Source organism: Daucus carota, chromosome 2 (assembly GCF_001625215.2).
Source record: "Daucus carota subsp. sativus chromosome 2, DH1 v3.0, whole genome shotgun sequence".
Classification (NCBI taxonomy): Eukaryota; Viridiplantae; Streptophyta; class Magnoliopsida; order Apiales; family Apiaceae; genus Daucus; species Daucus carota.
Window position 1 is genome coordinate 6,069,177 of NC_030382.2, and position 13,899 is coordinate 6,083,075.

General features: G+C 37.5%; 1 long non-coding RNA gene across 1 annotated transcript; it reads right to left on the bottom strand.

The window, feature by feature from the left end:
• Positions 1–200: 200 nt before the first annotated feature.
• LOC135150248 (uncharacterized) lies at positions 201–2,525 on the bottom strand. Its single transcript, XR_010288550.1, has 3 exons — positions 2,257–2,525; positions 1,970–2,055; positions 201–549 (listed from the first exon to the last, which is right to left on the bottom strand). It is a non-coding gene; the product is annotated as an uncharacterized LOC135150248 (long non-coding RNA).
• Between the last annotated feature and the right edge of the window lie 11,374 nt (positions 2,526–13,899).

Genomic DNA, 13,899 nt, shown 5'->3' on the forward strand with positions numbered 1-13,899 from the left:
CTTTTCTGTCACAATAGACCGCTATTGCAACATCTGACTACCTTATAGCAACAAATATTTTATGTTACGTTAGACCTTATTTCAAAAAAAAAAAAGCGGGACCCATTTGTGGGTCCCACCTGTAGGTCCCACTTTTTAGGTCCACATGGATCCCACATGTTAGTCCCATGTTTGGACACCTGTTTGCTAGTCCCATGTTTGCAACATTATTCTAAAAGAAATTGAAAATATACTCTTTATATATTAAACATCCCAATAAACTATTCTTTCTTACAAATTTCATAACAAATCCAACCAAATCAAATTACCTAACAATTCAAAACCAACTAAAAGTAACAACAATTAGCCTGTGCTCTCTAGCCTTTTCTCTAAAATACACCCTTCTCCATACATAAATGAAGTGCATGATATGTGATTCCAAGGCTGTGGCAATAGGAGTCATCTGTTCCACTAGCAAGAAACTCAAGCCTGGTGAAATCCTTGAGCCATTTCCACATAATCTTCATTAACAGCATGGACCACAACATCAAACAAACTTTGTATATTTTGCTGGATGGAGAAACAAAAGCAATAGGTAAATACTTAATTAATATCACAATCAATATACTTGGAACAAATATTTTAAAAAGCCGAGGTACTTTGGTCTTCTGTCATCATTCTCTGCAAAATAAATTTCATGTACTAATTCGCATTAACCATGAAAGAGAACATGAAAACAACAAAAGGCTGTAGAAAATATGAGATAGTCACTGATTCTTTTTCATGTGTAGATAGCAAGACATATGAGAAGAAAAAGTGCAGGCAAACCTGCACCAAATAATAAAAACACCAGCTTCAGATGAACACCAGGATTAATACAAATAGGATCATTATCTTTAACTTTCTAGACCTGGTTTTGGAGCTCTAGAAGCTCACTTTCAAGCTTATATATTGTGGTTTTCCCATTCATTAAATTTTCCTGTTAAAGCTTCATGGATTCTCTGCTCTTGTTCTTCTTTTGCTTGTTTTAGCAACCTAACACATTCTTACTGACCATAAAAAAAACAGTTCTAATATCCTTTTCCAAGGCTTACTAACCATAAAAATCTCTTATGCTAGCTTTTCGCTCATGGACATACATAGACGTCTTGCCTCTCTCATATGCCTGTTACATACCAATGATACTTCATATGCTTCAGAAGACATCATAATTTTATAGAATAATAGATGCATATATCTAGTAAACAACCTTATAAATTAGAATCCTGAGCAATCCAAGTGCACCAGCAAGGTGACAGTCACTCCATTGAACAAGAAAGAGAAATATTTGGGCACAAGAAAGAGATCTGTATGTAAACTTACATATGTTTGCAAACATAATACATATCCATGATTTAAGCATGTAAATCATAATTGGATTCGAATCTACATAATCAGGCTTCGTAATGTAAATAAGACAAGATTAATGAACTCAAATTTAAACATAACTATAATTCCAGACAATGCAATCAACCCAAAAATTTCAGTTCGATAACACAAACAGAAATAACTAGCCACAAATTAACAATCATAACATCCCCCCCTCTCTCCTTCTCTCTCTCGCACTCATAAACAGTGACACAGTTTCTTATTTAAAAAGGTCCAAAATTCTATTCCTCTCTGTCTCACTCTCCCCCTCCCCTCCTCTCTCTTTTTCTCACACACACACACACAAAATACTGACATCACAAAACCAACAAACCCCAAACTCATACAATCTATTACCAACAAACATAAACATAAACATACTCAATCTATCATCACAAAACAAAGGGGAGAGAGAGAGGGAGAGGGAGACAGAGGGGGACACAGGGGAGAGACAGAGAGATGGGTAACATAACATAGAACACAAATCACAACAAAGATACAAAGATAAACATGCATTTATATATAAAATCTGAAACAAAGCACACATTTAAAGTTAAAAGTAGAGGATAACCGCGGATTGTACCTTATATCTAAGCAAATCGAAGTTGCAATTAAATTAAAACACTGTTGAAGCCCTAGTTCCAGTGAAGCCCCAATTCAATTGAAACCCTGAGAAACATAAAGACACAAAATTAAGAACATTAAAGTGAAAAGCAAAATGAAAAACAAAATGTAGGATAGGAATGATAAATCGGAAAACCCTAATTCCGCGGAATGAAGAAGCTCTCAATTGAACTCCCGATTGAAGGCCTGATTCCAAACCCTAATTAATTAAGAGTTGATTTTGAGGGGAGAGGTTCCCGATTTTACCTAATCACCGGTGAGTTTGAGCAGCGGAGATGGTGTATTTGATGGAGAGTTGAGTTTTAGCAGCCGAAGGATGTTTCAACGAAGGCGCAGTGTGAGTGTGTAGAGTTTTGTTTCTGTGCTGAATGACTAACTCAAATGAAACAGGGGGGAAAGTTTGCCGCTTGCTTTTTGAGCACACAACATATCAAATTTTTATTTTGTTTTAATAATTCATTTTATTTTCAATTTTCTTAATTATTTAAAAATATAAATATTTTATATGTTTAAAAATATAATTCAATTACAGTATTATTATTTTATTCATAATTAATTAATTTCAAAATTATTTCTTTTAATATAATTAATTATGTTAAAGAGATGATATAAAAAATAATATTTGTATTCCAAAATTTAGTGTTTTTATGTTTAATATATTACATTTTTCCAATTTATCATTTAAACTTATTTGAGCTTTATTTTATGTAAATTTTATTGTCATATTATAAATAATTATTATACTGACACTCTATGCAACACATATATTCGGCTATTGCAACATCGAACGGACATGAATGGTTATCGTTGCGGTAGGTATGGATTAGTGACTTTAATGCAACATAATTTTGCAACACTCACGTTTATACCATTGCGGTAGGCCATATATGGTGTAGTGAGTATGATCGGAATTTTTATGTCAAGGTATTTGCGAACATAATAGGTATGGTGATTATCGCAACTAAATATTCATAACGATTTATGAGTTCACGGGTGCACATATATTTGCAACAATTGTAAAGTTAAGGATGTAGTAACTTGCCTTTGCAAGATTCTGAGATTATTCAATCTTGATGGTACGAGCTTTTCCTTTCGCCTCGGAACCTACACATTATATTAACCTCGTCACTAAACGGCATTTTAAGTCTAATTTATATTACACGCGCCTATTCTCTAGTTACGTAACCTAATACTCTATTATTAGCTAACTATCGCTATAAGAGTCATTACACGTACTTAATTTTAGGTATACATGCTCATTTATACATATGAAAGACAATTAACATAATCATGTATTCACATACTCCACATAGTCACCTAATTCACATAGTCACATAATGGCATGGCATGATTTATTAACTATATATATATATACTACATACTTAAACTCCTAAACACATAAGCAAGTAGCACATAAAGGCTAATTTCTAAACTTCTAAACTCCTCATACTGACCTTATCTTAATCCTAAAAGTGCTTGCAAAACTCAGCCCTTATACCCTTGACAATCATGCAAGAGTTGCACTTACAACTCTCCAATGGCTCTCTAAGGTTGCTCTCGGTTACTTAGTGAAAATAAGATGCTCTAACTAGGGCCTTCACTCTAATTTACTTCTAATAGGTTTCTAAGACTCTAAACTTACTTGTGCAATTGATACAATACAAAGGCCTCACACAAATTGGTTTAAAATGTTCAAAGGGCACAGTGAGGTTCTCTGTTGCAACCTCTCTGCACTACCTGCATCCTAACTGAGATAATTTAATGTGTACTAAGTGCATTCCTACCAAATCAATTCCCATGGATTCCCAACTCTTAAGGCTATCTCTCAGACTTGGTTTCACTCCAAGGCCCCATCTGAAACTTTCCAGGTTATTACATAAAGTTGACACTGCTGAAAACTACCCTGTTTCCCAACTGCCTTGTGTTTACTGATTTAAAACTCTGTTTTCTCACTAGGATTTGGGTTCTAATGGTTTGTTAGGCTTTCTTAGGGTTCACTAAGCTCAGTTAAGCCAAGGCCCCATGAAGGCCTCACTCATGACAAGGTGAAAACCTCACAAGAACACAGATTGTTCAATTCTGCCCTGTTTTGGGGTATCTACTGTTTTGAGTGTGTATACCTACCTAAATGCAGGGGCTTTGGTGATTTAAGACTACTGGAATCATAACAAAACTCACTCCCAACTCCTGGACACTTGGGACCAGCAAAACCCAACCAAATCAACACCAAAACTCCTAGTTTCTATGTGCAAAAATCTGTCCAGTGCTAGTGTGTGCCTCCTTCCACCTTATCACCCATCTTAACACCATTCAACAACAACCAAGCCAACAACTCTAGTCTATAATCTATATACCACTATTGTATAGCCTTATACAAGAAATTACAACACAAATCAAGCCTCAAAAATCACATTACCGAAGCCAAAAATCACAGCAGAGCAGAGCAGATTGGTTTTCAGCATTTCTAAGCATGATTTCGATCTAATACTCCATATAAAATCACATAATACATCAAAACTGAACATGACTAATCATGGCACATATTATACTAGCATTTTATGGCAAAAACCGAGGCATGCAATGATCAAAAACCAGTTTAAAAAGTGACAAAATCAGCATACACTTTATACTATGAAAATCATGACATGCACTTATAAACTCTAACTTTCTTGGCAAGATCTTGACATGCAATGTTTAAAACTTTGTAAAACAATCTTGTAAAGACTGAAACTCAAAGATCCCAGCAAGAAACATCTCATTCCATCCACAAAAATCATCCAAATCAATGGATTCCCTTCGGCTCCTTGGGAGTCATTGCCGAGGGCTTGAACCAAGGTTATGGCTTGACAAATGGGGGTGATACACTCCCTCAAGACCACTCCTTGTCCAAGTATTTAAGCCACAATGAGTTCAACTCTAGGTCCATGAGAACCAAAGTCGAAAACTCTTGGCTTGATGACATGCAAGTACTCAAACTAACCTTAAATGGAAGCTTGTGACTAGGAGATGATTTTTCTCTCTTGGATGAGTTGCAAAATATGTGTGTATATGAGGTTATGAAGAGAAAATTTTAAGGGTTTGGGAGGGGGTTTCTACTCAGCTGAAATGAGAGAGAGGGAGGAGAGTTTGGTGGGTTTGATTTTGTGTGTAGTGTGGTGTAGGAAATGATGAAGTCTTGTGCTTTTGACTAGACTAGAAGTGAGTGGATTTGGGTAGTTACAATTCTATCCTTCTAGTGGCTTTAGGTGAGAATGCATGCAAGGTTTTAGTGGTAATTACAAGAGTCAAATGGTGTGAATAGTCGGTCATGCCCTTGGACTCTATTCTCTACCAAAATGCATGCAAGGGTACTAGTGTAATCTTATAATTACTAAAAGTATGAATAAAATGAATGGATTTTAATAAATAAACTACAATTCCATAAATCATCAAATTAATACTATAAATACTATGAGATTTTACAAGTTTAACAAAATCATGATCAAAAATTTTGGACAAAGAAATATTTTTAAAAGCATTTTCAAGTATTACACTCTAATATATAATCTATGTATAAAAAGAATTTACACACAATAATACACATAATAATTCACAACAAAACGACTTTCCACTACAATTATATATGTATATCATATCACGTAATCGCTCGCATTACAATTTACCACTATTTACGATAATCTCTACTATTATTAAATCGCGTAGCCGCAACTATTAAATTAACATCGAATCGTGCAAGATAATTAATCGCGTAGCTAAATTTCTCGCATACGACTATTTATACACGAAATATAATCTAATTATGCCATCAAGTCATGTATAAATCCCAATTATCACTAAATCGCGTAACAAGAAATCTTACTCGCGTACAAAATATATCGCGTAGAAATTATATCGCATAAAAGTTATATTAGTGATACTTGCAATACCACATAACAAGAGAATATATATATATACACTCTTATATAACAATTCCACGTATCGACATAATAACATAGAATATAAGTATCGTGCTTATGAAGAAGTTCAAAATTACCGGTTGTTACATCCTCTCCCCCTTATAGGATTCTGTCCTCAGAATCTAGGAGAATAATTGAGGATACCGATTCCGCATATCAGACTCTAGCTCCCAAGTGGCTTCTTCTACCCTTGGATTCCTCCACAACACTTTTACCAAGCTTACTGATTTCTTCCTAAGTTTTCTTTCTTGCCGATCTAGTATTTGTACGGGATGTTCTTCATATGATAAATCAGTCTGGATCTCCACTGGTTCACTTTCTATCACATGATTGGCGTCCGGATTATACTTCTTGAGTAATGAGACATGAAACACATTATGCACGTACTGATATTGTGGTGGCAATGCTAACTCGTAGGCAACTTTTCCAACTTGGTTCAAGACTTCAAAAGGTCCAATGTATCTTGGTGCTAGTTTTCCTTTCTTACCAAATCTGGTCAAACCCTTCCACGGTGATATTTTTAGCAATACAGCTTCCCCAATTTCAAACTTCACATCTTTTCGAGCGGGGTCCGCGTACTTCCTTTGTCTGTCTTGTGCAGCAATTAGTCTCTTCTTGATTACTGTGATGGTGTCCTTCATTTGTTGTACCAATTCAGGTCCTAAAACCTTCCCTTCTCCAACTTCATCCCAATTCGTCGGTGTTCTGCATTTCCGTCCATATAAAGCTTCGTATGGTGGCATGCCAATGCTGGAATGGTAACTATTATTGTATGAAAACTCCACAAGGGGTAAATGTTCGTCCCAACTTCCCGAAAAGTCAATGGCACAGCTTCGCAACATATCTTCAATGGTTTGGATTGTTCGTTCGCTTTGGCCGTCAGTTTGTGGATGATATGCCGTGCTCATGTTCAACTTCGTCCCTAAATGTTCTTGAAATTGCCTCCAAAATCTCGAATTGAATCGTGGGTCCCGATCTGAAACTATTGATATAGGTACACCATGTCTTAACACGATTTCGCGTACATACATATGAACTAGTCTGTCTAAAGAAGATTTCTCATTAATTGGAAGAAAATGTGCCGATTTCGTAAGACGGTCAACTATTACCCAAATTGCATCGTGTCCAGAACGCGTTCGAGGTAATCCTACTACAAAGTCCATGGCAATATTTTCCCACTTCCATTCTGGAATCTTCAATGGCTGAATCAGACCACTCGGTCTCTGATGTTCGGCTTTTACCCTTTGGCATGTATCACATTTTGAAGTCCATTCTGCAATTTCTCTTTTCATGTTCGGCCACCAGAAATTCTTCTTTAAGTCTTGGTACATCTTGGTGCTTCCCGGGTGAATCGAAAATCTAGAGTTGTGTGCTTCTTGCAAAATTTCATTCTTCAATTCAGTCACATTCGGAATCCAAATTCTTGATGAAAATCTTAACACACCTTGCTCATCTTTCTGTGTACAAATTTCTTCTCCCGTCAACTGATTATCTTCTCGAGTTATCACTTCGTCTTGATATTTCTTTATCTTCTCTAACAGAGTTGGTTTAAAGGTAATGGCATAACACATTTCTTCTGCCCCTCCAAGTTCACAAAACTCTAATTGCAACTTCTCAATTTCATTTGACAACTCCTTTGGCATTGAAATCACATTTAACTTCTCTTTTCTGCTTAATGCGTCCGCTACCACGTTGGCCTTCCCAGGATGATATTGTATCGAACAATCATAGTCTTTGATCAACTCCAACCATCGGCGCTGTCTCATATTTAGCTCTTTTTGAGTGAAAAGGTACTTCAGGCTCTTATGATCTGTATATATCTCACATTTCTCCCCGTACAAGTAGTGTCTCCACAATTTCAAAGCAAAAACTATCGCAGCCAATTCTAAATCATGAGTTGGGTACTTCTGTTCATGTGGCTTAAGTTGTCTCGAAGCGTACGCTATTACTTTTCCATGTTGCATCAACACACATCCAAGTCCTTTGTAAGAGGCGTCACTGTATATCACAAAATCTCCCTTGTCATCGGGTAATGCTAAAACCGGTGCAGTTACTAGTCTTTGCTTCAACTCTTGAAAACTACTTTCACACTTCCCCGTCCATTCAAACTTCTCATTCTTCCTTGTTAATTTGGTCAATGGTACGGCAATCTTCGAAAAATCTTTCACAAACCTTCGGTAATATCCTGCTAATCCCATGAAACTCCTCACTTCTGTTGGCGTCTTTGGTCTCTCCCAATTCATCACAGCCTCAATCTTTTCGGGGTCCACTCTAATCCCCTCACTTCCAACAATATGTCCTAGAAATCTTACTTCCGTCAACCAAAACTCACATTTCGAGAATTTGGCATACAATCTCTCCTTTCGCAACACTTCCAACACTCTTCTCAAATGTTCTTCGTGATCAGCTTCCGTCTTTGAATACACCAAAATATCATCGATGAAAACTATGACGAATTTATCTAAATATTCCTTGAATACCCGATTCATTAAGTCCATGAAAGCAGCCGGTGCGTTTGTCAATCCAAAAGCCATAACAAGGAATTCGTAATGTCCGTATCGTGTTCGAAAAGCTGTCTTCGGTATGTCTTCAGCCTTAATCTTCAATTGGTGGTATCCCGACCGTAGATCAATTTTCGAAAAACAAGAAGCTCCCTTGAGTTGGTCAAACAGATCATCAATTCTAGGCAAAGGGTACCTATTCTTAATCGTCAATTTGTTCAATTCTCGATAATCTATACAAAGTCTCATACTCCCGTCTTTCTTCTTCACAAACAAGACCGGTGCGCCCCAAGGTGAAACACTTGGCCGTATAAATCCCTTGTCTAATAGCTCTTGTATTTGCTTCGCCAATTCCTTCATCTCTGACGGAGCCATTCTATAAGGAGCCTTCGAAACAGGTTCGGTGCCGGGTGCAAGTTCTATTGTAAACTCGATTTGTCGGTCCGGGGGTAAGCCAGGAAGTTCTTCGGGAAACACATCTATAAAATCTCTTACTACTGGAATGTCTTCAGGGCTAGAAACTTCTTTACTCTTATCAATTACATATGCCAAATACGCCTCGCATCCCTTCCGAATCATCTTCTTTGCTTGCATCGAAGTAAGAAATCTTTGAGTTTGCCTTTGACCCTTGAATGTTACCTTCTTGCCTTGTGGTGAACTCAATACCACCCTTTTATTCTTGCAATCTATTTGAGCATTGAAGCTTGTCAACCAATCCATCCCTAATATCACGTCGAATTCGCCTAACTGGAAAGGAATAAGACTCGCAGGAAAAACGTGTCCGGCTATCACTATTGTACAATGGGGGAACACATGTTCTACAGATATTCTATCTTTATTAGCTAAGACAACAGATAGGGGTTCCTGCATCAATTGGGTTTCACAATTCCACTTATCAACAAAAGACTTCGAAATAAATGACCTTGTAGCTCCCGAGTCAATCAATACTTTAGCACTAGCAGCGTTCACAGAAAGCGTACCTGAAACTACATCAGAACTTTGAATTGCATCCTTTACATTCATGTTGAAAGTCCTTGCTTGTGCCGGATAGGTCAAAGCTGGATGAGATGAGGATGATGCCATTTGAGGTTGATTGAAAGGCATTGGAAATGATGGTGCTGGCATAGGAGTTGCTTGATTCATCGGATACGGCATAGCAGTCATTTGTAGCAATTGATTGTTAACCGCTCCTTTGCATTCCCTTGACACATGTCCCACTCTACCACACTTGTAGCACGTGACATTGGCCTTCTGATTCTTACATTCATGAGCATAGTGGCCTTTTGCATGACACTTGTAACAAACTACGTTCGCCTTGTTGCAAATCCCCGTATGCTTCTTATTACAAACTTTACACTCCGGAATTGATCCTTGCAGGGGTTTCTGTCCACTCGATTGAAATCTGTTTTCTTGTGACTTGTTCCCAGATTCTCTCTTCTTGAAGTTTCCGGGTCCACTTTGAAGTTTAAACCTTTGATTAACTTTTTGATTCTGGCCCTTGTAACTTGTGCCTTCTTCTCCCGATTCAAATCTTCTCTTTTTGTTGCCTTTCTCCTTCTGATTCTGCTCACTTTCGCCTTCAATTACCATTGCTTTTTGAACTACTTCAGCATAAGTAGTCAATTCAAAAGCTACCACCCGACTTCTCAACCACGGCTTTAGTCCTTGTTGAAATCTCTTCGCTCTCTTCTCTTCAGAATCAACATACTCTCCCATAAATCTAGATAGTTCAGTGAACTTCTTCTCATACTCCCCAACTGTCATATTATCTTGTTTTAATTCAAAGAACTTCATCTCCATTTGTGTTTGCATATAGCGAGGAAAGTACTTATCCAAAAACATTCTCTTAAATCTGTCCCAAGTAATAATTCCTTCGGGTTCTAAAGCTTTTGCTGTTTCCCACCAATAGTTCGATTCTCCTTTAAGAAAATAAGCAGCATACTCCACCTTCTGATTATCTCCAACATTTGTCAAGGCAAAAGCCTTCTCCATCTCTTTTAACCAAGCATGAGCTTCAACCGGATCTTGGGTTCCTATGAATTCTGGGGGTTTTACGGATTGGAAGGTTTTGAAAGTGGTGACATTTCCTGGAGGTGGTTGTGGTGGTTGCATTTGTTGAAGAAGTTGTTGTTGTTGGGCAATAGTGGCTGTCTGTTGGCGTACCAATTCTAGAAGTTGTGCTATGTCAAGGTTCTGGTTCGCGTTTCGGTTTCCTTCTTCCGTATTTTCTCGGTTATTAGTGGGTCTTCCTCGAGCTCTTTTAGGTGCCATATTCTGAAATAAAAGTTATACAATTTTAAATGATACAAGGTTACGGGATTATTCACAATTATCATGGTATGCAGTTCGATATAAACAATAGAAATGATGCATGGTTATAAGCAAATTTAAAGAGCAATATAGGAATCAAGGAAAGTGCATTGCTGAATTAAAACATGGTTCGAAACGAAAGGTACGAATGTCAAAGTACGAAATACGAGTACAGATCTGAAAATAGTACGAAAGTCTAGAAACAGAAATAAACATCATAGTGATAAAAGAAACAGCCTAAGCAACTAAAGGTCACGTCCTCTAGTCCTCGTCCTCCTCCTCGGTCTCCTCCTCACGGGTCCTAGGGATGTTAGGGGTCGTGTCCTCACGCAGCATCTTGACCATGCTCCTAAGTTCATCCGCTATCATCTGCACAGTGAGCTGGCTGGACCGGTCACGGTGTACTGGCATCTTCTCCAACCTGGATGTGGCCACCTGGATCAATGACTCAAGCCTAGAGATGGTCTTCTCCTTAGGTCCGTCACCCATGATATGATCACTCGAATAAACCTCCTCAATGCGCTCCATGAGCCTGTCATACTTCCCTTGGATAGTGTCGAGCTCCAGCCTCAAGTCAGCATAGACAGAAAAGGGAATAGGTTCAGGCGGCGGGACCGAAGATGAGTGCGCACGTTGCTGTCAATATATATATATATATATATAAAAGGGGTTAGATACGATTAAATCGAACGACGCATAATAATACTCCCGATATATATAGATATATAATATACTTATACACCCTCTGATCCTAATTGGGCTGTCCAGGGACTCTAAACCTAGGCTCTGATGCCAAAATGTCACGCCCCAAACCAACACACACACACGAATTGATATACTATGAACAAGAGACAGATAAATAATAAATCCGGAAATTAGGATTACATAATTTAAAATCCCAAAAGGGTAACCTTTAGTTAATTACAAGTCCAAAAAGGTGAAATAAAGTCCCAAAAGATCTTATAAGTTCAGAGTGTGGATCAGCCATCTAACTAGTACAAAAACATATAGCGAAAGCCGCTTATATCATATATGCTACCTTCGCCCTTAAACAATTCTCTGCGTAGCCAGTGGTCGATTTACGTGCTGTTTGCTTTGTGCGTACCATATTGCTAGCTGTAAAAGGGGTTAAATACGAGAACATGAGCAAAGACGCTCAGCAAGTACTAACAGTCCTAAACACATGGCATCATAATAATATCAAAGGTGTCCGAAACAAATTTAAGAATAAATGATAAAGCATTCATTAAGGTCATGATAATATGATGAATGGACATGGCAAAACACATGGATAATCATGGTATAGAAATCATGGCATCGTGGCAATATGGCAACATGTTATAATCATATCATCATCAAAATTCATTTTAGGACGCTACGGATTACAGCCGGTGATCAGCCGCGAAGTAATCCCGAACCGCGCGGGTTCTCAAATATAATGGGATCCCTAGGCTATATGTGAGCCTAATAATATGTGAAAAGGACTTGCGTCTAGTCCAAATCACTAAAGAAAACATTTTATAATTCATTTTGATTTATAACATGGATGCCGGAAAAAGGTTTATATCATCTTTTATTGAAATATGGCAAAAGGGTTCAAGTTCACTAATAATGTGTCAACGCATATTGGACTTAAGGGGATAAGTTCCAAAGTCAAAAGAAGTCAATTCTATCAAGTGTTATTCGGTATTTATGAAAGTATACATGTCATGGTGTATTGGAAGTTTTTAATAGGGAATCTAACATTTTGGGTACAAGTGTAAGGATATATTGAAAGGAAGGTACTAGTATGATCGGAATTTTTATGTCAAGGTATTTGCGAACATAATAGGTATGGTGATTATCGCAACTAAATATTCATAAGGATTTATGAGTTCACGGGTGCACATATATTTGCAACAATTGTAAAGTTAAGGATTGTAGTAACTTGCCTTTGCAAGATTCTGAGATTATTCAATCTTGATGGTACGAGATTTTCCTTTCGCCTCGGAACCTACACATTATATTAACCTCGTCACTAAACGGCATTTTAAGTCTAATTTATATTACACGCGCTATTCTCTAGTTACGTAACCTAATACTCTATTATTAGCTAACTATCGCTATAAGAGTCATTACACGTACTTAATTTTAGGTTATACATGCTCATTTATACATATGAAAGACAATTAACATAATCATGTATTCACATACTCCACATAGTCACCTAATTCACATAGTCACATAATGGCATGGCATGATTTATTAACTATATATATATATACTACATACTTAAACTCCTAAACACATAAGCAAGTAGCACATAAAGGCTAATTTCTAAACTTCTAAACTCCTCATACTGACCTTATCTTAATCCTAAAAGTGCTGCAAAACTCAGCCCTTATACCCTTGACAATCATGCAAGAGTTGCACTTACAACTCTCCAATGGCTCTCTAAGGTTGCTCTCGGTTACTTAGTGAAAATAAGATGCTCTAACTAGGGCCTTCACTCTAATTTACTTCTAATAGGTTTCTAAGACTCTAAACTTACTTGTGCAATTGATACAATACAAAGGCCTCACACAAATGGTTTAAAATGTTCAAAGGGCACAGTGAGGTTCTCTGTTGCAACCTCTCTGCACTACCTGCATCCTAACTGAGATAATTTAATGTGTACTAAGTGCATTCCTACCAAATCAATTCCCATGGATCCCAACTCTTAAGGCTATCTCTCAGACTTGGTTTCACTCCAAGGCCCCATCTGAAACTTTCCAGGTTATTACATAAAGTTGACACTGCTGAAAACTACCCTGTTTCCCAACTGCCTTGTGTTTACTGATTTAAAACTCTGTTTTCTCACTAGGATTTGGGTTCTAATGGTTTGTAGGCTTTCTTAGGGTTCACTAAGCTCAGTTAAGCCAAGGCCCCATGAAGGCCTCACTCATGACAAGGTGAAAACCTCACAAGAAACAGATTGTTCAATTCTGCCCTGTTTTGGGGTATCTACTGTTTTGAGTGTGTATACCTACCTAAATGCAGGGGCTTTGGTGATTTAAGACTACTGGAATCATAACAAAACTCACTCCCAACTCCTGGACACTTGGGACCAGCAAAACCCAACCAAATCAACACCAAACTCCTAG